Source organism: Amblyraja radiata, chromosome 10 (genome assembly GCF_010909765.2).
Source record: "Amblyraja radiata isolate CabotCenter1 chromosome 10, sAmbRad1.1.pri, whole genome shotgun sequence".
NCBI lineage: Eukaryota > Metazoa > Chordata > Chondrichthyes > Rajiformes > Rajidae > Amblyraja > Amblyraja radiata.
The window spans coordinates 6,586,249-6,612,137 of record NC_045965.1 but is presented as its reverse complement, the minus strand read 5'-3'; the positions used below and the strand labels follow the sequence as shown (position 1 = coordinate 6,612,137).

The window sequence follows — 25,889 nt, the reverse complement described above, 5'->3', positions numbered from 1 at the left end:
CACACTGGAGACCGTTTTTTCTGGGCTTGGTTTTAGGCGCCAGGTTTTGCAGTACTCGTCCAGTTTAGCAAGGCCTTCATTGAGCACCTGTTCCAATGTACCAAAATCTGGTGCTTGGAAGGCCAAACAGATGTCATCTGCATAGATGAATTTGCGGGATTTGGTGATGGGTAGGTCATTTGTGTAAAGGTTGAACAAGGTTGGGGCTAAAACTGACCCTTGCGGGAGCCCATTCTTCTGCGTTCTCCATGCACTCTTGTTCACAATAAGGGGGGTGGGGTGTCGAATGGGATAGTGGAAGATGGAGTTAAAGGGAAAGGGTTTCTTAAATGTGTGAGCATAGAGACAGAGGGGTGTAAAATGAGGGTAGAAGCAATAGGTAGCAAGGTGAAAAGTAAAAGTGGCAGACCGGCAAATCCAGGGCAAAAATCAAAAAGGGCCACTTTTCAGCATAATAGTATAAGGGGTAAGAGTGTTGTAAAAACAAGCCTGAAGGCTTTGTGTCTCAATGCAAGGAGCATTCGTAATAAGGTGGATGAGTTGAATGTGCAGATAGCTATTAACGACTATGATATAGTTGGGATCACGGAGACATGGCTCCAGGGTGACCAAGGCTGGGAGCTCAACATCCAGGGATATTCAATATTCAGGAGGGATAGACAGAAAGGGAAAGGAGGTGGGGTAGCGTTTCTGGTTAGAGAGCAGATTAACGCAATAGAAAGGAAGGACATTAGCTTTGAGGATGTGGAATCGATATGGGTAGAGCTGCGAAACACTAAGGGGCAGAAAACGCTAGTGGGAGTTGTGTACAGGCCACCTAACAGTAGTAGTGGAGTTGGGGATGGCATCAAACAGAAAATTAGAAATGCGTGCAACAAAGGTAAAACAGTTATAATGGGTGACTTCAATCTACATATAGATTGGGTGAATCAAATTGGCAAGGGTGCTGAGGAAGAGGATTTCTTGGAATGTATGCGGGATAGTTTTCTAAACCAACATGTAGAGGAAGCAACGAGAGAGCAGGCTATTCTAGACTGGGTATTGAGTAATGAGGAAGGGTTAGTTAGCAGTCTTGTTGTGCGTGGCCCCTTGGGCAAGAGTGACCATAATATGGCTGAGTTCTTCATTAGGATGGAGAGTGACATCGTTAATTCAGAAACAAGGGTCCTGAACTTAAAGAAAGGTAACTTTGAGGGTATGAGACGTGAATTGGCCAAGATAGACTGGCGATTGATTCTTAATGGGTTGACGGTGGATATGCAATGGAAGACATTTAAAGACTGCATGGATGAACTACAACAATTGTTCATCCCAGTTTGGCAAAAAATAAATCGGGGAAGGTAGTGCATCCGTGGATAACAAGGGAAATCAGGGATAGTATCAAAACAAAAGATGAAGCGTACAAATTAGCCAGAAAAATCAGCCTACCAGAGGACTGGGAGAAATTCAGAGACCAGCAGAGGAGGACAAAGGGCTTAATTAGGAAAGGGAAAATAGATTATGAAAGAAAACTGGCAGGCAACATAAAAACTGACTGCAAAAGCTTTTATAGATATGTGAAGAGAAAAGGATTAGTTAAAACAAATGTAGGTCCCTTGCAGTCAGAAACGGGTGAATTGATCATGGGGAACAAGGACATGGCAGACCAATTGAATAACTACTTTGGTTCTGTCTTCACTAAGGAAGACATAAATAATCTGCCGGAAATAGCAGGGGACCGGGGGTCAAATGAGATGGAGGAACTGAGTGAAATCCGGGTTAGCCGGGAAGTGGTGTTAGGTAAATTGAATGGATTAAAGGCCGATAAATCGCCAGGGCCAGATAGGCTGCATCCTAGAGTACTTAAGGAAGTAGCCCCAGAAATAGTGGATGCATTAGTGATAATTTTTCAAAACTCTTTAGATTCTGGAGTAGTTCCTGAGGATTGGAGGGTAGCTAATGTAACACCACTTTTTAAAAAGGGAGGGAGAGAGAAAACGGGGAATTACAGACCAGTTAGTCTAACGTCAGTAGTGGGGAAACTGCTAGAATCAGTTATTAAAGATGGGATAGCAGCACATTTGGAAAGTGGTGAAATCATTGGACAAAGTCAGCATGGATTTATGAAGGGTAAATCATGTCTGACGAATCTTATAGAATTTTTCGAGGATGTAACTAGTAGAGTGGATAATGGAGAACCAGTGGATGTGTTATATCTGGACTTTCAGAAGGCTTTCGACAAGGTCCCACATAAGAGATTAGTATACAAACTTAAAGCATACGGTATTGGGGGTTCAGTATTGATGTGGATAGAGAACTGGCTGGCAGACAGGAAGCAAAGAGTAGGAGTAAACGGGTCCTTTTCACAATGGCAGGCAGTGACTAGTGGGGTACCACAAGGCTCAGTTCTGGGACCCCAGCTATTTACGGTATATATTAATGATTTGGACGAGGGAATTGAATGCAACATCTCCAAGTTTGCGGATGACACGAAGCTGGGGGGCAGTGTTAGCTGTGAGGAGGATGCTAGGAGGCTGCAAGGTGACTTGGATAGGCTGGGTGAGTGGGCAAATGCATGGCAGATGCAGTATAATGTGGATAAATGTGAGGTTATCCACTTTGGTGGCAAAAACAGGAAAGTAGATTATTATCTGAATGGTAGCCGATTAGGAAAGGGGGAGATGCAACGAGACCTGGGTGTCATGGTACATCAGTCATTAAAAGTAGGCATGCAGGTGCAGCAGGCAGTGAAGAAGGCGAATGGTATGTTAGCATTCATAGCAAAAGGATTTGAGTATAGGAGCAGGGAGGTTCTACTGCAGTTGTACAGGGTCTTGGTGAGACCACACCTGGAGTATTGCGTACAGTTTTGGTCTCCTAATCTGAGGAAAGACATTCTTGCCATAGAGGGAGTACAGAGAAGGTTCACCAGACTGATTCCTGGGATGTCAGGACTTTCATATGAAGAAAGACTGGATAGACTCGGTTTGTACTCGCTAGAATTTAGAAGATTGAGGGGGGATCTTATAGAAACGTACAAAATTCTTAAGGGGTTGGACAGGCTAGATGCAGGAAGATTGTTCCCGATGTTGGGGAAGTCCAGAACAAGGGGTCACAGTTTAAGGATAAAGGGGAAATCTTTTAGGACCGAGATGAGGAAAACTTTTTTCACACAGAGAGTGGTGAATCTGTGGAATTCTCTCCCGCAGAAGGTAGTTGAGGCCAGTTCATTGGCTATATTTAAGAGGGAGTTAGATGTGGCCCTTGTGGCTAAAGGGATCAGGGGGTATGGAGAGAAGGCAGGTACAGGATACTGAGTTGGATGATCAGCCATGATCATATTGAATGGCGGTGCAGGCTCGAAGGGCCGAATGGCCTACTCCTGCACCTATTTTCTATGTTTCTATGTTCTGTCCAAGGTGAACTCTGAACCTGCGGTTGGAGAGCAGAAATTTGATGGTTTCTGATGCCCAGGCAGGGAGTGCTTTGGTGAGTTTTAGGAGGAGGCCTTTGTGCCACACAGTGTCATAGGCTGCGGTGAGATCAAGGAACACTGCCCCGGTCTTCAGTTTGTTCTCGAAGCCGTTTTCAATGCAGGTGGTTAGGGCCAGAACTTGTTCTCCTGTGCTGCGGTCCTTGCGGAAACCTGCCTGATCTGGATGAATTACACAACCTACTGTTATTGGATGAATTACACAAAATGATGAGTCAGAGTATAGGAAGGTGATCATTCATTGGAATGAATGCTGCCAGAACAACAACATTGCTCTTAATGTCAGTAAAATCCAGGAACTGATTGTTGACTTTAGAAGAGGAAGTCTGAGAATCCACAAACCTGTCTTCATGGACGGGTCGATGGAGAATTATAAAACGTCAAGTCCCCGGATGTGCGTATCTCTGAAGATCTGTCCTGGACCCAGCACTTTGATGCAATCTTAAAGAAAGCCCATCAACTACTTAGAAAATTGAGAAGATATGGTGTGTCGAAAAATACTCTCTAAAACTTCAACAGGGAGTATAATGACTGGTTGCATCACAGCCTGGTTCGGCAACACGACATCCAGGAATGAGGAAAACTGCAAAAAGTGGTGAACACTGACCAGGCCATCACGGGTACTGGCCTCCCCACCATCGAAGGGATCTACAGGAGGCGCTACCTCAAAAAGGCAGCCAGCATTATGAGAGACCCACACCACACCAGCCACTCTCTCATTTTACTCCTGCATCGGGAAGAAGGTATAGGAGCCCGTAAAATGTAACATCCAAGTTCAGAAACAGTTGCTCTCAACAACCATCAGGCTATTTTACTTCGGAGTCACGTGAGTGACTTCGTGAAGAACCCCGCCTACGGCGCATGCGTGTCATATCGCATACACGCATTGAACGTGTCGGACCTGGGGAGGACGTCCCCTTGAACGGGAGAGTTAAACAGCCGGTCGACGGCAGGTAAGTGATTCTGCATTTTCACCGGTTTTTAGGAATGGATAGAGGACGCAGAAAGGCTGTGAAGAAGCTGCAGGATGTCGGCGGTAAAGGTGCCGGGGACCCGCAGCAGCAGCCGACGGCACAGGCAGTTTGCGTTGAGCCAGCTGTGCCAGATTCAAACCCCGCGCCGGGAAAAACTAATTCTAGACCGGGCGCGAAGGCGAAACGTAAAACGAACCGCTGGGAAAGTGAGCCCGAAAAATCGCCGGTAAATACTTACTTGTATAGCAGTGATGATGACCAGCTGCAGGGCATAGAGCAGCCGGCAGCGATCGCATCTGCAGAGCTCGGAAAACAGTACGAGTGGCTGCAGCATGTGGGGCCGTCATCTATCTGTTTGGAGGAGTACCGGGACGGCGAAAAAACGGCGTTTGCAGCGGCCGGGAGCAACCAGAGCCGGTAGGCATGGCGACGAGTTGCGATTTAAACCGCGTGCGACTAGTGCCCGAGGGCACGAAAGTCGGCAGGAGCGGTGGGCTAAAAAGAAACACCCGCGAGCGACTAGTGCGGGAGAGCACGAAAGTCGGCTGGAGCGGTTGTGGGAGGAACATCTCCATAGTGTCAGGCTCCAGAAAATGGATAAAAGCCGCACACATACAGGTGTAAGTCCCTCAGAGCATGGCCAGAAAAGGCTGCTGGACATATCATCCTCATCTGAAGAGGGTGTTCAAGGGCTGCCTGACTCGGACTCTGAACAAGAGTCAGAGCCACGTTCCCATATGGAGGATGAGGGAACACAGTTGCTGGACATGGTGCACACATATTTCCAGCAAGAAGAAACTGGAAAAGACCTAGAGGCCAGGATGGCGGCCAGCATTGATTATATGACGACCCATCACCTCAAAACTGATACCTTAGCTGAGGTATGGGCAAGACATTTACCTCCGCGAAATTGTGCGGCTCTGAATGTACCCAAGGTGAACCGAAGCATTTGGAGACACGTGGGGCAGGATATTCGGAGTCTGGATATAAAAATACAGAATGCTAGTAAAGGACTCTCGGCGGGTATAACAGCTTTGGCCCGTAGGCTGGAAAATGTGGATATGTCCAATGACATGAAAGACGCTTTAGCACTGTTTTGCAATGTTCAATTTGAACTGAACAACATCAGGAAAGGGGCTATTCAGCCAACGTTAGACCCAAAATTTGCAATCCTGTGCAAACAGAAAGCCATAAAACCTCAAAATTTGTTGTTTGGGGGTGACCTATCAAAACAGGTCAAAGATTTGGAGGAAGAGGCCAAAACGTTGGGCCTAATAAAAGCGACCAAAGGATATGTCGGAAAACGGTATCATCCTTATGGGACGACTAAAAAAGCAAGTACTAGTATGTATAGTACGAAAAATTGGAGAGAGGCCAGAGGAAACCAGCAACAGCGTCCTTTTTTTAGGGGTTGGCCCGGGACGCCCACAATGGAAAATGCGGAAGCCTCCACTTCAACATTTACCCCACTTTCAACCTCAAGGCCCTCCGCAACCTCGGTTAAGACCAAGAAAGTAACACCACCGATAACCATGGAGGTAGGTGGGTCTGTGCCTCAAAAATTAATAAGGAGCACAGAACTTGGAGGGAGGTTGCAATTTCATTTGGAAGCATGGTGTAAGTTAACTGTGGATAGGTATATCCTTAGCAGTATTAAGGGATATCTTATAGAGTTTATACACATACAAGAACCTCCAGTACAACATACACCGGACAGAACTTATATGCTTACCAAATTAGACAGAGCTAAAGCAAAAATTGAAATACAAAGGTTGTTCACGAAAGGAGTAATTGAAAAAACCAAACATGAACAACAGGAATTTGTCTCAAATATATTCATTAGACATAAGAAAGATGGGGGTTGCCGGATAATTATTGATTTATCAACACTTAATAAGTTTGTACAATATGCTCATTTTAAAATGGATACTTTTAGTACTGCTACAGAGCTAGTGTCGGCAGGCTACTTTATGGCAAGTATTGATCTGCAAGATGCTTACTATACGGTACCCATCAGAGAAGAACACAGACGGTTTTTGAAATTTAATTGGATGGGTCAGCTTTGGCAATACAAGGCGCTACCAAACGGGCTAACGTCAGCCCCTAGATTATTCACAAAAATTCTTAAACCAGCTTTGGCATTTCTTAGACAACAAAACTATAGAGTGATGGCATATTTGGATGATATCTTGATTGTGGGGAAAACTTATGAATTGGCTAGTAGAGCAGTGGTTGCCACAAGAAAATTGATGGAACAGCTGGGATTCATTATCCATCCAATTAAGTCAAGATTAACACCTGCAACTAATATTGATTACTTGGGGTTCACTATTAACACACTTGATATGTTAGTGACTTTACCTATAGGGAAAGCCACTGAGTTCCAAAAGGATTGCACAGAGCTTATTAATACCGTTAAACCATCCATTAGACGGGTAGCCAGGATTATTGGGAAAATTATAGCCACGTTTCCTGCCATTCAATTTGGACGATTGCATTACCAAAATTTACAGAGAGAAAAAATTAGAGCACTAAAAATTAATAGAGGCCATTTTGATAGGCCTATGGAGCTAACAATTAGAGCTATAAAAGAACTACAATGGTGGGAACAAAATGTTATATATAGCTCCAACCCAATAGTTATTCCATTTGGGAATGGTGTATCCAAAGGAATATTTGGTTATCGGCTACGTATCTACCAGGGATACTTAATTCAGTGGCAGACGCCAGGTCACGAAAATTTAATGAAAATACGGAATGGATGTTAGACAGAAAGATATTTGCTGATATCACAGCAAAGTACGGAAGGCCGGATATTGATCTTTTTGCATCCAGGTTAAATCATCAGTTACCTAGGTATATATCATGGGAACCAGATCCTGAGGCAGAAGCTACAGATGCATTCTCTTTGCACTGGGGGAAATGGTTCATTTATGCATTTCCTCCTTTCTGCCTCATCAATCGGGTACTACGGAAAATTCAGCTAGACTCGGCATCTGGGATTCTCATAGTACCTGATTGGCCTACCCAACCATGGTTCTCGGTGCTGCAGGATTTGGTGCTTACACCATATATTACTTTAAAACATAGTCCTCAGTTGCTGGTGCATCCGGTGACTGGGGACAGCCATCCTTGCCATAATTATCTAAATTTATTGGTTTGTAGACTCTGAAGGAACCATTTCGGCATATGGGTTTATCTGATAGAACTGTGGACATGATCACAGCAGCACAGAGACTTTCCACTCAAAAACAATATTTATGTCATGTCAAGAAATGGACTAAATACTGCCTGGACAACAATCTAGACCACAGAAAGGTGGATATTCCGGCTGTCCTAGAATTCCTCACAAGCCTGCACTTTGAAGGACTCAGTTACAGCACGGTCAATAGTGCTAGGAGTGCCTTGTCCAGTTATTTATGGGAAGGCACAGAAAGACAGGGTGTCGGCTCACATCCTCTAGTAATAAAACTGCTACGAGGCATCTTTAACACTAACCCACCAAGGGCTAGATATAGCCAAATCTGGGATGTGAGCGTAGTCCTAAAAATGTTACGGAATTGGTCACCGGCTACGGCATTACCGCTAAACTATCTAACTATGAAAATGGTTATGCTTATGGCGCTGGTCACAGCGCAAAGGGTCCAGTCATTACAGAAGTTAAGATTGGATAACTTGACGGAGGCGACAGGAAGGCTGATTTTCGTGATCCAGGGCCTTATTAAGCAAAATAGACCAGGATCAGCGGGTCAGGTGATAGAGTTCATAGCCTATCCACAGGATGAACGTCTCTGTGTAGTAAAACACATCATGTTATATATGGACAGAACGAAGGCTATCAGAGGCAATGAAAAGGCTCTTTTAATTAGCCATAAGAAGCCATACCATAAAGTCTCGACTCAGACCATTTCACGGTGGCTGAGATATTGCTTAGTTCAGGCAGGAGTGGACACTAATGTATTCAAATCTCACTCCACCAGGGCTGCATCTACATCAGCAGCTAATCGCCTGGAGGTACCGATGGACAATATCCTCAGAACTGCAGGATGGTCATCAGAGAAAACGTTTCGCACATATTACAACAAACCAGTTAGAAAAGAAGAAACGTTTTCGGGCAAAATTTTGAGTTCTATTTAATTTACACCTGAAGCTTATAAGGTTTATAAATTGATTTAATAAATATTATTTACAATTTTTGCTTAAAAATGTTGGTATCATTGTGTTTTTTTTTTTAAATACCAGTAACAATTTCTCCCAAACTACCAAGGCAGTTGTGAAGATTGGACTCGTTCCACGGCATGAGGTCACAGAGCTTTGAAGTCTTCACGAAGTCACTCACGTGACTCCGAAGTAAAATAGTAAGATTAAACGAGAACTTACCAGTTTGAAGTTTGATCTTTATTTTATGAGGAGGAACGTTGAGGGAATACGTGCCCTCCGCTCCCACCCTTATATGGTCATATCTTAAACTGGTATCTCTTTAATAATCTTACTATCTTAGGTCATTATTTTCTATCTGTGACCTCACACCGCTGCTTTGAAGAATGACACGCATGCGCCGTAGGCGGGGTTCTTCACGTATTCCCTCAACGTTCCTCCTCATAAAATAAAGATCAAACTTCAAACTGGTAAGTTCTCGTTTAATCTTACTATTAAACACTACAAACTCCAACTACATTCCAAACTCCCTTGACTGCACTAGGGACTTTGGGCTTTGTTTTTGCATTATCTAGTTTATTTTAATTTATGAAACTTATTTTTGTTGTTTATTATGGTATCTACTATGTACTCTGTTTACATACCGGTTGTGTTGCTGCAAGTAAGAATTTTATTGTAACATTTCAGGACGTATAACAATAATACATTCTTGACTCTTTGTTGCGCACCATCATTCAAAAAAGTTTTCAATTTGTAAACTTTAGAGATACAGAGTAGAAACAGGCCCTTTGGTTCACCGAGTCCGCACCAACCAGCGATCACCCCCATACACTGGCATTATCCTACACACACTGCAGAATTCAATTAACCTAGAAACCGGCACGTCTTTGGATTGTGGGTTTTCACCGGGTGCTCCGGTTTCCTCCCACACTCCGAAGACATACAGGTTTGCAGGTTAATTTGGTTCAGTTAAAATAATGGTAAATTTTCCTGAGTGTGTACGATAGTGCTAGTGGACAGGATGTTCACTTGTCGGGGCGGACTCGGTTGGCCGAAGGTCTAGTTTCCATGCTATATCTCAAAAGTCTAACCAAAGTCAAAGTTTCCCGTTGAATGCTGTCAGAGGTGATGGTAGTGGCAGATACAATAGTGGGATTTAAGAGGATTTCAGATTTGCACATGAATATGCAAGGAATAGAGGGACATGGATCATATGCAGTCAGACCTGGTTATATGCAGTCAGACCAGACAGTTTAACCTGGCATCATGTTCGGCAGGAACTTTGTGGGCCTAAGGTCCCGGCCATGTGCAGTATTGTCCTCTGCAAAGTCTCATTGTAAAATTCTTGCCTCCGCTTTCAAATCTTCTTCATTATCTCAATTTAATTGCGTTTGTAATCTCCTCCAGCCTTGTAACCGGCAATAATTCTGGCGATTGTTTGTGCCCAAATGTAGCCTCTCACCGTTGGCGTCTGTGGATTCAGCTGTTGAATTTTACTTGCCAAATTTTGTTCCTAAATGCACCTTGAATCATTGTGTTTACATAAACCCCTGAATAAATACACATTGTAGTATTATTATTATCTATCTTTCTCTCTCTGACCTTATATGAGAGCAACCATTATTTAATCATTATTTAGTCTGAAGAAGGGTTTCGGCCCGAAACGTTTCCTATTTCCTTCGCTCCATAGATGCTGCTGCACCCGCTGAGTTTCTCCAGCTTTTTTGTGTACCTATTATTTAATCGATAATGGTTTACACTTAGTTTTCAAAATCCACAAATAAAACGGTCAGTTCTCAAACAAATTCCAATAATCTGCCTTTGCACACTTAATGGACACTGCTCAATATAACATGAAAATTATGACATTAAAAGACTGATTTATGATCCTGTGGAATTTTGTTGTATTCTAATTTATTGCGTTGACGTGCGGTTCCGAAAATTATATATTTAAAATCCCAACAAACTAGTTTGTAACTTGTTATGTTACCAACACTGTAGGATTTTTTAATACTTTGTAACCCGCTGTCTGACGATGCAAATAGCAATTTGCTGACGTGTCACACATTCTGTTCAAGGCTCCAGCGCGGGTTAAACTACACGGCATCCATCACACGCACAGTAAATGCCTTACGCGGGATAAGTCCAATGCTGCCTTTTATTGTGACAAAAACAATTCCTCGATTGCTGTCGAGTCATCGTGAGTGCGACGGTTAGAGTTGATCCGCCTGCAACGACCATCTCGGCCAGTGGCCGCTCCGCTCGCTGCTGCTCAGTGGCTGCGGCGGCTGTCACTCGCTGCACGGAGCAGCTTGCACACGCTCAATCTCCACCTCCTTGCTTTAGGTGTGACCGGGGAATCTGTCACCGAGCTTCAGTTTTGGAGATAAATCAGGACCGGGGGAGGGGGTTTGCAACGAGCCAGCCGGGGAGCGAGTAAAGCGCCCTCTTTTCTCCGGGTCGAGTGTAAGTATCCAGGAGGGAAGGGAGGTGGTGGTGGGGGTGGGTGGGGGGTGAGAGAGAGCGGCAGCGGCCTTTTCGGCGGTTCTTGCATGTCGGTGTGAAAAATTGTGGCGGCCGAGGTTGTTACAACGTAGCGGAGGGCCAATGCAAAATGTCCGGGCAACGTTGTTGCAACCATCGGCTACATAGCTCGTTGCCGCGATGTAGGGGTGGGTGGGGGTTGATGTACCCTGACTTCAACTCCAGATGCTGCTATCAAAGCTCGGCCTGCGTCTCAGTCAAAGCGGTAGAAGGCGGCACTGCTCCTACTTCATCCTCCCTTCATCTAGTACTAAAATCACCCTCCCCTCTCCCCTGTTCCCCAACTTTCATTTCCTTCTGAGTTGGGCTACACACCGAGTTGGCGGGAGTTTACATCGACTGAAGGAGCTTCTCTCCTGACAAGCCTGGCGCTTAGGCGGAATCTCAGCAGGGAAGCTAGATACAACGGATTAGCACTAAAACATTGCTGCTCTTCTGTTAAAGGCACGTGGGCGCTAATCACGCTTGTTTCCCCACCACTAAAATCCCAATTTACTCCGCCGATGTTTTGTAGTCATTAACTAATTCGCCCTTAGTCTTTAATCAGAATAAAACGACGTTCCTTTAGGGAGGAGGAATTTATCTAGTCAGAGGGTGATGAATCTGTGGAATTCATTGCCACAGAAGGCTGTGGAGGAAGTCAAGGGATATTTTAAAGGCAGAGATATATTCTTGATTAGTATGGGTGTCAAGGGTTCTAGGGAGAAGGCAGGATAATGGGATTGAGGAGAGTTAGATCAGCCATGATTGAATGACGGAGTAGATTTGATCTGCTCCTCTCACGTGCACTTCATCTTCAATTGCAGCAGAGTATTCACAATTTCTTTGAGAAGTTCGGAGTTTGTCAACTTTGGACGAATTCCAGAATTTACTTCAGTGTTCTAGCTAAAGTTGTAAAACAGTTGACACTATTTGCCAATGATAATAGTGTCGTTTAAACAATTGTCTTTTTGTTCAGATCTCAACTTTATTAGGTCTCTAAAACCGATTGAATTTTTGAGAAAATTAAATGGAATCACAAAATCAATCATCATATAACTGATTTTTAAACAATCCAAAAATACCAAATGGTAACAGAATTTGACCATTTAAACCAATAAGTTCAACAGACATCTCCTGAACAAGCAACCGGTTCAGGTACTTGTAAGGCATTTAATTGTTTGGAATATGTATTTACAGGAGTCAAGATCATATCTCAGTTGATTAAATGTGGCGAGAAATGATAGACATACATAAGTGTTTTAAGATTACTTTTTTGTTGACTGAATTAGATTAAGGGTTCAAGGCCAATTTAAATAATTGTTAGCCAGAAGAGAGCATTATTATGAGCAGGACAATCAAAGCATTACAAGTGTGGGAAGAGTGAACCGCTTCAATCTAAGTTCCCATTTCATTTTGTTGGTTTGTATCCTTTTAACTCTAAGTCTCTTATCAGAATGTCCTTGTATGATGGGCCACAACTTGTTCGCATAACTTTCAGTGTTTGTAAAAAAAAGAAAAAGCAAATGAATAATTTGTGAGCATACGGCACTAATCAATCTAACTGAAGATGCCTATTTTTCAAATGTGCTACGGTTTTTTTTTCTTCTGCTGTTACTACTTGCCAATTCCCATTTAGGTAATCAAACTAGTTAAACTACCAACCAGCCAATACATGTGTAGGTATTAACAGATTTTGAAGCCCTTTTTTTTTAAGCTGTTCAGTCATGAAGGTTTTTATTGTAGATTGGTTATTTCCTACTAACCAATTGTAGTGCTTGTCAGTAGTTGTTCCGCCTAATATGCGATTTATATTACCAAGAGCTTGCATACGTAATTCAGTCTGAGTAGCTGTTAGGTACTGTAACGTTCTGCAGACCAATGCTGTAAGTGGACTTTAATAGATATGTTGTATTTTGATGTGTGTACAACCACTCATTACATGGTGTCAGAAGTGAATCTTACCTACTCCGTTCATGTTTGTCGGTTTTTTTTACATTTGTTTTATGTGCCTGTTATCTCTACCATGGCAAACTTGTCTCGCCATCCTAGTCCTCTGATCTTTGACTCTGACATTGCTGAACGCTGGTGCCTTTTCGAGCGCGACTACATTCACATCGTTCATCGCAACGATCCTCCAGATGTACGTGGTTCCGTGCTACTAAACCTGGCTGGTCCTGAGGCAATGAAACGTGCCGACCGTTTTACTTTTGATCCAGCTGTTTTAGACGCAAAAGGGCAGATCCTAGTGCCTGCAAAAACGATTGATGACCCTGCTGTCCTACTTGCAAAGTTTAAACAGCTGTGTGACCTCCCCTCGAACTCTGTTATCGAACGTACCAAGTTTTTTGCTCGTACGCAACAGGTTGGCGAGCCGATAGAATATTTTATTAGCGACTTGAAACGCATAGGTGCACGCTCTCATTTTCGAGATTTATGCGATGAACTGATCTGCGACAAACTCGTTGCTTTATTTTGTTTCTACAAGGAAAGATGTAGATTGGTTATTTCCTACTAATCAATTGAAGTGCTTGTTAGTAGTTGCTCCGCATAAAATGCTATTTATATTACCAAGAGCTTGCTTACGTAATTCAGTCAGAGTAGCTGTTAGGTACTGTAATGTTCTGCAGACCAATGCTGTAAGTGGACTTTAATAAATATGTGTTGTATTTTGAAATTCTCACATACAATTTGCACATCCATTAATGCTTTTCTATCTGTGTTTCCCAACAAATTGCAATATTGTCAGGAGCTTTGTGTCCATTATTTAAAAACTATCATTGCAGATTATTATCTTGTGTTCATTAATTTAGTTCATTGGCTGTTTGTGGAATGTCGTGTTGCACAAATTGGCTGAGTTTGCCAATGTTGTAAATGACTACGGTAAAAAAAAAAAGGTAGGCACAAGGGACTGTAGATGCTGGTTTAGGGGGGGGAAAAAAGTGCTGGACTAATTCAGTAGGTCAGGCAGCATCTCTGGAGGACATGAAACGGTAACATTAATTTGCTACAAAATATTTTTCAATGTTGTAAGGAATCATATAATTGCAAGCTTGATTTTATTTTTCTCTATTCCCAAGACTTGCCAAGTTTAAGGCTTCATTTATTTTTCTTGCTTGATGTATCTCTTAGTATTTTGAGTCAAAAAATAAGTTTGAAGGTGAGGTTCCCCCAATAAATGCAATTGTCAATACTGACCAGGTACGAGCGTTGCACCCAGAATGACACCGAGGCGGCCATAGCCTCTGAGCGACTGTAACCGGCCAACCTGTCCCTTGTTGAGCGGTTGAAGCGGAGAGCTGGTTTGTCGTAGTATTTTCTTTGTGTGTCTCGGTGTTGGAGCTGGGATTGGATCGCTGACGGTGTGCGAAAGTGGTTCTAACAGTTGCTTGGCCATAGGCAGAGTGGAGCGGGTTCGCCGTGACATGAGTTGTTCGGCCGAAGATCCCAGGAGAGGGTCGTGGACGATGTTTCTTACATTGAGTAAGTCGAGATAGACATCAGAGCCGGCCCTGTGTGAACGTTCCATCAGTTTTGCGCTTCTTACCGCGCATTCGGCCAGGCCGTTGGACTGCGGGTACTCGGGGCTGCTGGTGCTGTGGTGAAAGTCCCAGCGTGTCGCAAAATCCTTGAAGAACTGACTAGAGAATTGAGCTCCGTTGTCTGAGAGTAGCTGGAGTGGTGCTCCGTGGACAGAGAAGTGGCGAGTTAGTTTCTGAATGACCATGGCTGAGGTCGGGCTACTGAGAAGGTCGATTTCGAACCATCCTTACTAGGAATCAACTGGAACCAGGTATTGTTTGCCGTACCACTCAAAGATGTCGGCCTCCACTGTGGACCAGGGTAAGCCCGGTGTGGGGACGAACGACAAGTGTGACCTCCGGGTTGGTTACAATAATGTATTCTGTGGGAAGCTTGCCTAGGTGGTTGTCATAAAGGTCTTTGTATAGTTGTTGGGTGGGACATTGAGAAGTGGTTAGTTGGTACACAGTTTTGCCGAAGGTGACTAGGCCCATGCCATGGTAGGCATCGATGCCCAGGAGGAGGGGCACTTCCCCTCTAACAATGATAAAGTCCAGATTGTAAACTTGGGACGCTAGGTGACATTGTGGTGTGACTTTACCAACTGGTTGCACTTCCCACCCCCCCACCAAATGGGTGTAACTTGGAGTTTGTTTTCATGATGGTTTCAGTGTTGTGAATTGTTTGGAAGTCTGATAAGGATAGTACGTTGCACTGTGCGCCAGTATCTATCTTTGCAGCGACTTTGGTATTGTCGTTGGTGTTGTCATGGGATCCTTGTGTTTGCACAGTGGGTCAGTTAAAGAATGTATGTTATGGCTGTTTTCTTGCAGGTTTTGCAGTTTTGGCTCTGCTGGTGCCAATATTACAGTCAGAGCCTCGTGGGAAAGTGTGGGCTCAAGCGCGTAGAGAGATTGTTGTGGCTGGACCCTCGTACCACGAGCGCGGCAATAACGAGTGAAGTGGTTTTTCTTCTTGCAGTAGTGGCAAGTTTTGCCGAAAGCCACTTCTGACACCAAGTTTGTAGTTGATCCACTACAACATACATGGTAAAACATAGGTCTTTATTCCATTCAGAAATACAGAGCATTTAAATTGCACAGCCGTGCTCATGAAGCTCAGCATACGTTCTGCTAGCTGGCTGTCAGCATTAGTGTAGTACCGTAATACCAGGTAATGGGTGGCATGCATTATATGTGTAGTGGAAATTATAAATGGCATGGGTTAATAAAGGTTAATCTACACCCAAGATCAAGGGAGGAACGGACCATGATGGAATGGTGTCCGATTTTTCCGATTGTCCGTAAGGGGGGTAAATATGTACACTGTTGGACAAAGAGCCAATATACATGTACTAAACAGGACACACAATAAACAGGAAAGGAAAACACAGACTGAGACAAGATTTGCTCCAACCACCTAGCAGTCACTCTGTGAAGCAATGAATTCAGTCCTGATACAAATAGACTCCTTGGTTACGACAGATTTTGGCTGCTATAACTGAAACCCATTACAAAGATGTACGTAATAATGAGGGTTAACTGTATGGCAAATAAATGGATATAAAACCAACCCCCTTGATCCGAAATGTCACCCATTCCTTCTCTCCAGAGATGCTGCCTGTTCCGTTGAGTTACTTCAGCATTTTGTGTCTATCATCCTCGTGATGCTTGATTTTCCAAAAGTAATTGAAGACTGACTGGCACAGAAATAATGGGTTGGATTTTAGTTTTTGCCCAATACCGTGGAATAACTTATTTTATAGACTCTTAAAGTAATTTTACATCCAAGATGCAACAACTAGTTTTCACTTTATTTTTAACAGAAATTATAAAACGGTTGAGTTGAAAGTTTTGATTATGTATGCCGTGTCACAGCCTGTGCCTGGGAATTGTTGTCCTTGTCCTACACATTGAATAGAGTTGATTCTGACACAGGAATACAAGAGAAAACTTAGCTACCATCTAAAACCTATGCCTTGAAATTTGTATACCAAATGCTTTTAATATTCATGTATAAGAAGGAACTGCAGATGCTGGTTTAAACCAAAGATAGACACAAAATGCTGGAGTAACTCAGTGGGACAGGCAGCATCTCTGGAGAGAAGAAATGGGTGACGTTTCAGCTCGAGACCCTTATTCAGACTAGTCGGGGGAAAGGGAAACGAGATAGAGACAGTAGAGAGATATGGAACAAATGAATGAAAGATATGCAAAAAAGTAACAATAATAAAGTAAACAGGCCATTGTTAGCTGTTTGCTAGGGGTGAACGGGAACCTGGTATGACTTGGGTGGGGGACAGATAGAGAGAGAGAGTGCAGGGGTTACTTGAAGTTAGAGAAATTAATATTTAGTGGCTGTTCTAATTAACTTGGATTAAGTTTATATCTATTTGGTGGATCCGTTTTGATTTAGTTACAGGAGGTTATGAAGAGTTAACATTTGCTGTACCTTTCCTTGGAAGGGATCAGGCTATAGGTGGGCAAAAACAAATATTTATACGTGTACCTATTTCCCCCTCAATAGTTTTTCAGCTTCTATCATGATGACATTGAATGAACTTGTTTACATAAAAAGTCAATTATGCAAAAGCAATTGCTTATTTTGTGTTTTTAACTAAAAAAAAAAAACCTGAATGTATTATGAAATCAAGTGAGGTGAAGTCTTCATAGTGGAATCAGCCAATCAATTGTCCCAATAGTCTGTTTGGTATGTTCATCATTAGGCATATTGCTGATTCAATCCCTAATTTGTATTGAATTGTAAATTTTTTCTAAATTGAGGTGACATTTGGTTCCTGGATCAAGAGGAAAATTAACAGATGTTTCCAGCTCCCGATTATTGTAACTTCTGGAAATGTGGAATATGCAGCCATAATATTCTCGTGCCGAGTTATGTCATAGGCTCCATCTTGACTTGAACATTTAGAGTCATTTTGAAGTAATTCGCCAAGGTGTTGACAATGGCTCAGGAGGAGCCACCATAGGAGCTTTTCGTCTGCTGGGCTGGTGCAAATAGGAGTAAATGGGCAGCAAGGGGAGAGTTTTCTGTTTGCATGCAGGTTCCTTGCATGCAGGTTCCCTCCGCTTGCTCCTTCTGCTAAAGTTTGTCTAATATTTTGCCTCAATCAGTCAAGCACAGTAGAATGTTCAGAGGAGTTTTTAGATTTGTATGTGATTGTTTGTAGTAGATACATTTATTCAGTTGGGTAAAATTGAGGTTAAAAGCATAAAATTGAAGAGCTGAATAAAGGTCTATATCATGGTTGACCTATTTTCATTTGTAATCAGCACAGGCAGTAAATCTAATGTTTTGTTAAGTCACATTTGGCATCTATGTACATATTTCATTATTTCACGTGATTTACAAAAATACTAGGCTTGATTTAGCGATACTTAAAGGGTGTAGTTGTCGTGTTGTGAACAGTGCCTTTTACAATGCTTTGATTCTGACAGCTTCCTATGGTATCAATATGTTTAATTTATTTGGGTTTTTGAATGGCTCTGGAGAGAAGTGTGAGGGTGGGCACAGTTGATGGGAATACAAGGGGTTTTAAAAATGTACTTCAAGGAATTGCTTATTAGATCAGTAAATTTGCAAAAAAGGAATAAGGCCAGTGTGGAAACTTAGTTAAAAGGTAGAAAACGGATGTGGCGAATAGTTGATTTTTGTTTTAACTGAAGAGTTACAGAATGGAGTTACACCAAGGTCAATGACTTGGATTAAATACAGAGGTAGAATTTCAACATTTACAGACACCACGGGACTTGAAAATGTAGCAAACTCTGAAGGGAGTGGTAAAGGATGCAAAGACTGTTGGAATATCTAGAAAAACATGAGTGGTTCATTTTGGTTGGGAAACCTAAGAGTGTATGCTACAAGATGGGAATTCATGACTCCAATCACTTTCTCCAAAAAAAAATATTATGGAAATCTACAAATAGGCTGATGCAATACCAGTCTATTCGTGAGTTAAATGGGGCACCCTTTATTTCAGTTTTACTCTTTCCTGCTCCTGTCACATTTTCTGAATACATTGATGACTGTATAGGTGCCCCCCTGCTTGTGCCTTAGAAATTTTCCATTTGGCTCTCTCTGTCAAATGTCCACCTCTGACTCTTGCCTTCCCTGATCTGAGGGATGGACTAGAATACAGTATCCACCATATATGTTCTGGGCCTCCTCCATTGTCAGAGTGAGGCCTAGCTCAAAATGGAGGAACAACACCTCTTATTTCGCTTGGGCAGGTTACACCCCAGCGGTATGAATATTGACTTCTCTAACTTCAAGTAACCCTTGCTTTCCCTCTCTCTTTCCATCCCTCTCCCAGTTCTCTGACCAATCTGACTGCCCCGCTGATTACATTGTATCTGTTTGCTTTGTTGTCACCTTCCTCACGCTAACAAGTTCAAGTTCAAGTTCAAGTTAGTTTATTGTATGAATAATGGTCTATTCTACATTTTCCTTCAACTTCATCTCTTTTGATCTCTTACACTTCCTTACCTCTGTAACTCCCACTCCCCTGACACTCAGTCTGAAGAAGGGTCTCAACCCGAAATGTCACCCATTACTTCTATCCAGAGAGACTGCCTGAGTTACTCCAGCATTTTGTGGCTACCTTCGATTTAAACCAGCATCTGCAGTTCTTCCCTAAACATCAGGATATTAGATTAGATTTCAATAATAATTTATTGATTATTAGAATGAATTGCAGCATCCGTTGGTTTCTTTTCCGTTGTAATATCAGATAATTATTCTGGTTCTGCCATTTAACGTTTGCGGACTGACATTTGTTCCCTCACTTGTTGCTGGAAATCTGAACTAAAAATAGATGATGCTGAAAATACTGAGTGGATCAGGCAGAGAGAAGTGAATCTAATGTTTGAGGTCAGTGACCTTTATTGGTGCTTAATTGCTTCTTAATCTTAATATCACCATCTTGTACATTTATATTTTTATGCTTTTTGTCATTTAATCTTTCCTGCTTTCCACCTTATCACTTCATCCCTTTTTGGGGGTATTTCAATATGCAGGGTAACTCGGGTTGGGACTGCATCCCATTCGAAGGAATTTGTAGAATGCCTATGAGATAGCTTCTTAGAGCAGCTCGTGGTTGAGCCCACTAGGGAAAAGGCAATTCTGGATTTGCTGTTGTACAATGAAACAGATTTGATTAGGGAGCTTAAGGTGAAGGAGACAACTTCATCAAGGACCCACACCATCCTGGCCACTCACTCATCTATCTGCTGCCATCAGGTAGAAGGTACAGCAGGGCTCGAAATTAACAGTTGCCCAGGTGCCAATGGCCACCTAAAGTCCCGCCAGGCAACCTAAAAGCTGTGCCATTTTGCCCGGCTTGGCAAGCACCCGGGGCACCTGCCATTCAACTCTGAGTGGGGCCCCACTCTCTATCTCTCTCTCTCTCTCTCTCTCTCTCTCTCTCTGTCACTCTCCGTCTCCGCCCGCCATCCGTATCTGGGCTGCCGGGCTCCGCTCTGTGATCTTTGGCCGGGTCTCCACTCTCCGGCCGCTCCTCATCCGTCAGCACGGCCGGCCGCCTTCCACATGCGCACTGCTACGGCTTACACATCCTCCCCCTGCACATGCACACAACCACGGCCAGCACATCGGCCGCCCATCACATGCGCACTGCCATGGTAACTCGTCGACGCTGGGCACTTTCTCACTCCCTTTGCATTGTGGGAGATCCGGCCGCCATCCTGTGGCCGCCTCGCCGCGACCGCTGAAAACCAACGCAGAATCTCTCCCTGGAGCTGGAGTAACTCCATGGAGTAACTCTTGCTTCAGGGAGTAAGAGTTGCTCCAAAAATATTCTAATGGAATTTAAACTGGAGGTGGTGAAGGATCCACCACCAAACTCCAAACTTTGAACAATAACAGCCTATTGCACTTTATCTGTTTATTTATTGTGTGTATCTATATGGTCTATAGTATATAGACACACTGAACTTTATCTCCTGTTCTGTATTATGTTTACATATTCTGTTGTGCTGCAGCATGCAAGAATTTCATTTTCCTATCTGGGACACATGACAATAAAACTCTCTTGACTCTTGACTTGGACTTAAGCAAAAAAGGGATCTTGGGGGAAAAAGAGCTACCTTAAATTTAGTTGCGTCTGGTTGGGTAACTATGGTAGGGTGAAGACTATTCCATGCTTTAATTGTGCGGGGGAACTCCATGGAGCAGCCAGCATCTCTGGATAGAAGAAGTTGGGTGATGTTTTGGGTAGAAGCCCTTCTTTAGACTCCCTTTGGTTTTAGTGTTTTTAGTTTAATTTAAAGATACAGCGTGGAAACAGGCCCTTCGGCCCACCGAGTCCATGCTGACCACCGATCACTCGTACACTCGTTCTATCCCACACATTAGCGATGCAAGTCAAGAGGGTTTTATTCTCTCACATCCCAGTTAGAACAATGAAATCCTTACTTGCAGCAGCACAACAGAATATGTAAACATAGTACTCTGTAAACAATGTTATAAACGAGAAAACAAAAGTATATTTATATATGAACATATAACTATATAAATATATATATGTGTGTGTGTGTACCCACACACGCATGATTTCCCTCCTAGGATTAATAAAGTTCTATCGTATAGTATCGTGTGTGTATGAAGGAACTGCGGATGCTGGTTTAAGCTGAAGATAAAGCTGGAGTAACTCAACAGGTCAGACAGAATCTCTGGACAAAAGGAAAATATTACGCTTTGGTTGGGTCTGAGAAAGGTTCCTGCACACCTTTGGAATGTGGAAGGAAACAAGAGCACCCGGAGAAAACCCATGCGATCAAAGGGAAAAGGAGCAAATTCCATACAGACAGCACTCGTATTCAGGATGAATTCCGGGTCTCTGGCACTTTTAGGCAGCAACTTTATGGCAAATGTATTGCCCCATAGTCTTGAACTGAATTAATACATACAGTAGCTGTAAAGGGGACATAGCGTCACTTATATTTAAGACTGAAAATTGATACTTTCTTTATTTTAGTAACCAAAGTTATCAACATATAATTTTCTCTGTTGGAACACATAAATATAATGGCATAGCTGGTAGACTTGCTGCCTCACAAACACCAGAGATCTGTGTTCGATCCTGTCCTCGGGCACTGTCTGTGTTGAATTTGCACATTCTCCCTGCAAGCATGTGGGTTTTCTCCCATATCCCAAAGGTGCATTGGCTTTGTAGGTTAACTGTATATGTAAAATTGCCCCAAATATGTAGGGAGTGGGTGAGGAAAGTGGGATAACAGAACTTGTGTGAATGGGGAGACAAATGCTGGAGAAAGTCAGTGGGTGAGGCTGCATCTATGCGGTGAAGGAAATAGGTGATGTTTCGTCGAGACCTTTCAGACTGATGTGAGGGTGGGAAGAAGAAAGAAAGAGGAGGAGGCATTGGGCTGAGGGAGAGCTGGGAAGAGGAGGAGAAAGCAGGGACTACCTGAAATTGGAGAAGTCAATGTTCATACCGCTGGGGTGTAAACTGCCCAAGCGAAATATGAGGTGCTGCTCCTCCAATTTACGGTGGGCCTCACTCTGGCCATGGAGGAGGCCCAGGACAGAAAGGTCGGATTGGGAATGGGAGGGGGAATTGAAGTGCTGAGGCACTGGGAGATCAGGTTGGTTATTGCGAACTGAGTAGAGGTGTTGTGCAAAGCGATCGCCAAGCCTGCGCTTGGTCTCACCGAGGTTGATCATACGCTGAATAATCCAGCCACATTTTTGTTTGTAAGTGGAAAGAAATAATAGAAATTCCATTCATTGCAACGTGTAAAAAGAGATACTGTATTATAATTTTGCTGCATGTCGTTGTGGTATATATCATGTCTTTATTTGGTGAATATGTTTAGTTTATAACTTTAAAATGAGGTAGAGTTGAGGTGATTTAAGGTGGAGTTGAGGTGATTTAAGGTGGTTGAGGTGATTTAATGTAATTTAAGGTAGAGTTGAGGTGATTTAATGTAATTTAAGGTAGAGCTGAGGTAATTTAAGGTGATTTAAGGTAGAGTTGAGGTTATTTAAGGTAATGTAGCATTGAGGTAAGAGTTGAGGAGATTTGAGGTCAATTAAGGTAGAGTTGAGGAGATTTGAGGTCAGTTAAGGTAGTTGAAGGTAGAGTTGAGGTCAGTTAAGGTAGTTGAAGGTAGAGTTGAGGTGATTTAAGGTAGAGTTGAGGTGATTTAAGGTAGAGTTGAGGTGATTTAAGGTAGAGTTGAGGTAATTTAAGGTAGAATTTATGTAATTTAAGGTAGAATTTATGTAATTTAAGGTAGAATTTATGTAATTTAAGGTAGAGTTGATATTTAATTTAAGGTAGAGTTGATATTTAATTTAAGGTAGAGGTGATTTAAGGTAGAGTTGAGATGATTGGAGGTAATTTAAGGTAGAGTTGAGATCATTTAAGGTAGAGTTGAGGTGATTTAAATAGGGAAAGTTAAGTTAGAAATAGGGAAATTTAAGGTAGAAATAGGGAAAGTTAAGGTAACGCTAAGGTAGAAATAGGTAAAGTTAGGTAGAAATAGGGAGCGTTAAGGTAGAAATAGGTAAAGTTAAGGTAGAAATAGGGAGCGTTAAGGTAGAAATAGGGAAAGTTAAGGTAGAAATAGGGAAGGTTAAGGGAAAGATAATGTAGAAATAGGGAACGTTAAGGTAAAAATAGGGAAAGTTAATGTAAAAATGGAGAATAGAAAAAACTGGGGGGAAATTAGAGATAAAAGGGGAAAAAATTTGAGAAAAGGGAAAAAAATTAGAGGGGAAAAATTGGGGGGGGAAATAGAAAAAAGGGGGGAAAATAAAAAATAGATATATATAACACACACACAGTACTGTTCTGTATTTATGCTTACTATATTCTGTTGTGCTGCAGCAAGCAAGAATTTCATTGTCCTATCTGGGACACGTGACAATAAACTACGTGACTTGACTTGACGATCATAATACGATAGAATTTAATCCGCAGTTGGAGAGGGAGAAGCTGAAATCAGACATGTCTATATTACTGTTGAGTAAAGGTAACTACAGCGGCATGAGGGAAGAGCTGGCTAAAGTTGACTGGAAGGAAACTAGCAGGAATGACGGTGGAGCAGTAGTGGCTGGAGTTTCTGAAAGTAATGCGGAAGACGCAGGTTCTTGTTTTGTTTAAAACCATTTCACTTCCTAATTTTTCTCCGTTCCATTAACCTAAAAAGTTTTGACGTAACAATGTCTGTTTGTCTTTCAACAGGTGCTTCTGATCTGCTGGATGTTTTCAGCATTTTCTGTTTCTCATTTTCTGGTCTCTGTTTTTATTTTAGACTCAAAGTTAATGCTCTCTTCTGATTTAGTGTTGACGTCTTGTTTTTTGGCCTACATATAGGAATAGGATAGATACTTAAGCAGAAGTTGAGTTTAGGGGGAAAGACCCTAAAAATAGCACCAACTAGATTCTATTTGAAACTGTTGGTGCAGAGTTGATGGTTGAGATTGTCTTTGGAGTGAAATAACTACTTTTATAGTTCTACACTGATTGTCAGGAGGAGAAATGCTGTTAAACTGGGTGGGTCTTGAAGTAATTGGATTCCACATTGATATAGAAATATTGAGAGCTGGTGGTGTTGTGATATTTAGCGCATATGATGAGTATATAATGGCACCTTGTTACTCTTGCTGGTTAAATGTTTTGCTTTTTTATCCCCAATCTTGCTGGACAGTTATTCAACAAGCAGTCGTTATCCTTCAGTCCTTGACCAAAAGTCCTGGTTCATTTAAGTTGAGACCTACTAATCTCTATTTATGGCAATCAAAATTAGTTTATTTCCACTTTTACTTATTTCTGTGCTGACAAATCGTCTAAGCCATCCACCAATTCAAGCCCAAAGCTATAGAACTTTGTTCCTAAACTTTTCCATTTCTCCACTCTTTTTTAAAAACATACCTATTTACTAAATTAAAAAGTGCAAGTTATTCATTGGTAGTTCTAGAAACATAGAAAATAGGTGCAGGAGGAGGCCCTTCGAGCCAGCACCGCCATTCATTGTGATCATGGCTGATCATCCCCAATCAATAACCCGTGCCTGCCTTCTCCCCATATCCCTTGATTCCACTAGCCCCTAGAGCTCTATCTACAGAAACATAGAATATTGCATTTCTTAAATGCATTTTGCACGGTTCAGGAATGATTTGTGCTGGTGTTGTTCATGAGAACGTAGTGGAAAAAGTCCCAAAAACCAGGAAACCATTCATGCCGTTTTAGAGGAGATGAAAATGTGCTAATCATATATCAAAGAGTGGAGGAACAGGTCAGGCAGTATTGGGGACTCTGATCCACCATATGATAGTTTCCTGCAAAAAACTTTCAATTATAACTAGCATTGCCCAATCCCATGGCGGAACAAATAAAACTAGACTGCCAAGAGCAGAGTATTAAAAGAAGCTAACGCACAGTGGAAAAGGGATAATAAATGGCCAAAGAAATGGATAAACCAACTGCTTTACATTTAGCATTTGGATTAAATATTTATTCTGTATAAAATATTGCACTAAATTTGTACTTGTGTTTGCAACTGTTTCAGTTTGCATAAAATAACGCAAAAAGGACCGAACATTGTCAGAACTCCGCTGCTGTTGTGACTTGTTAATCTAGTTCCTTGTTGCATATGTTTAGATGCCTTTGCAATCTCCTTGCCGAGTACCGAAGTACAATTTTTAAAATTTGAGTTCTCAACCAAATTCTACCGCACCTTCACAGCCATCTCTCCCTTGTTGTGGCAAAATGTTCTGACATGGCACTCATGTTTTTTGAGGATGTAAAAGAAATGTTCTAAAATGATAGACATCATTAAACTGATGCTAAGTGTGGATTCTGGTTCTGAAATTGAAAACATTAGTGATAATTAGTCTCATGTGCCTGCTGCTCTCAGAGTTAGGAGGAAAATTAATGTGCAACATTTGTACCTGCTGATTAACCCTCCAGGTAAAGTAGCTTTGTATGTTGCTGTCGTGAGTGTGTGTGTACAATACTATTCAAACAGAAGAGCTCTGGTAAACAGTCACTTAGGACCATTGTTTAAGTAGAAGTAATTAAGGTATCTGGTGTAATTAATGATAAACCGAGTGCATTCCTCGGGCAATAGCATTTCAGGACAAACATCAGGAAATGAGAGGGCAAAAATAAATCCATTTATAAATGGAAAAAGTGACAGCTCTTTATATACATTGAAATGTAAATGGTGGTAAAGGCA

The 25,889-nt window shown here is 42.2% G+C and overlaps 1 protein-coding gene across 2 annotated transcripts in view; it reads left to right on the top strand.

Annotated features, from left to right (window-relative positions):
• Positions 1 to 25,889, top strand: part of keap1 (kelch like ECH associated protein 1) — a 64,817-nt gene that overhangs the window by 14,994 nt on the left and 23,934 nt on the right. Inside the window, exon 1 of one of the 2 annotated variants that reach the window (XM_033027906.1) lies at positions 10,898 to 11,070. The exons of the other annotated variant lie outside the window; for it this stretch is intronic. The gene's annotated coding sequence lies outside the window, so the exon portion shown is untranslated. Of the gene's footprint in view, positions 1 to 10,897; positions 11,071 to 25,889 lie in introns of those variants that run through there. 2 annotated transcript variants of the gene reach the window in all.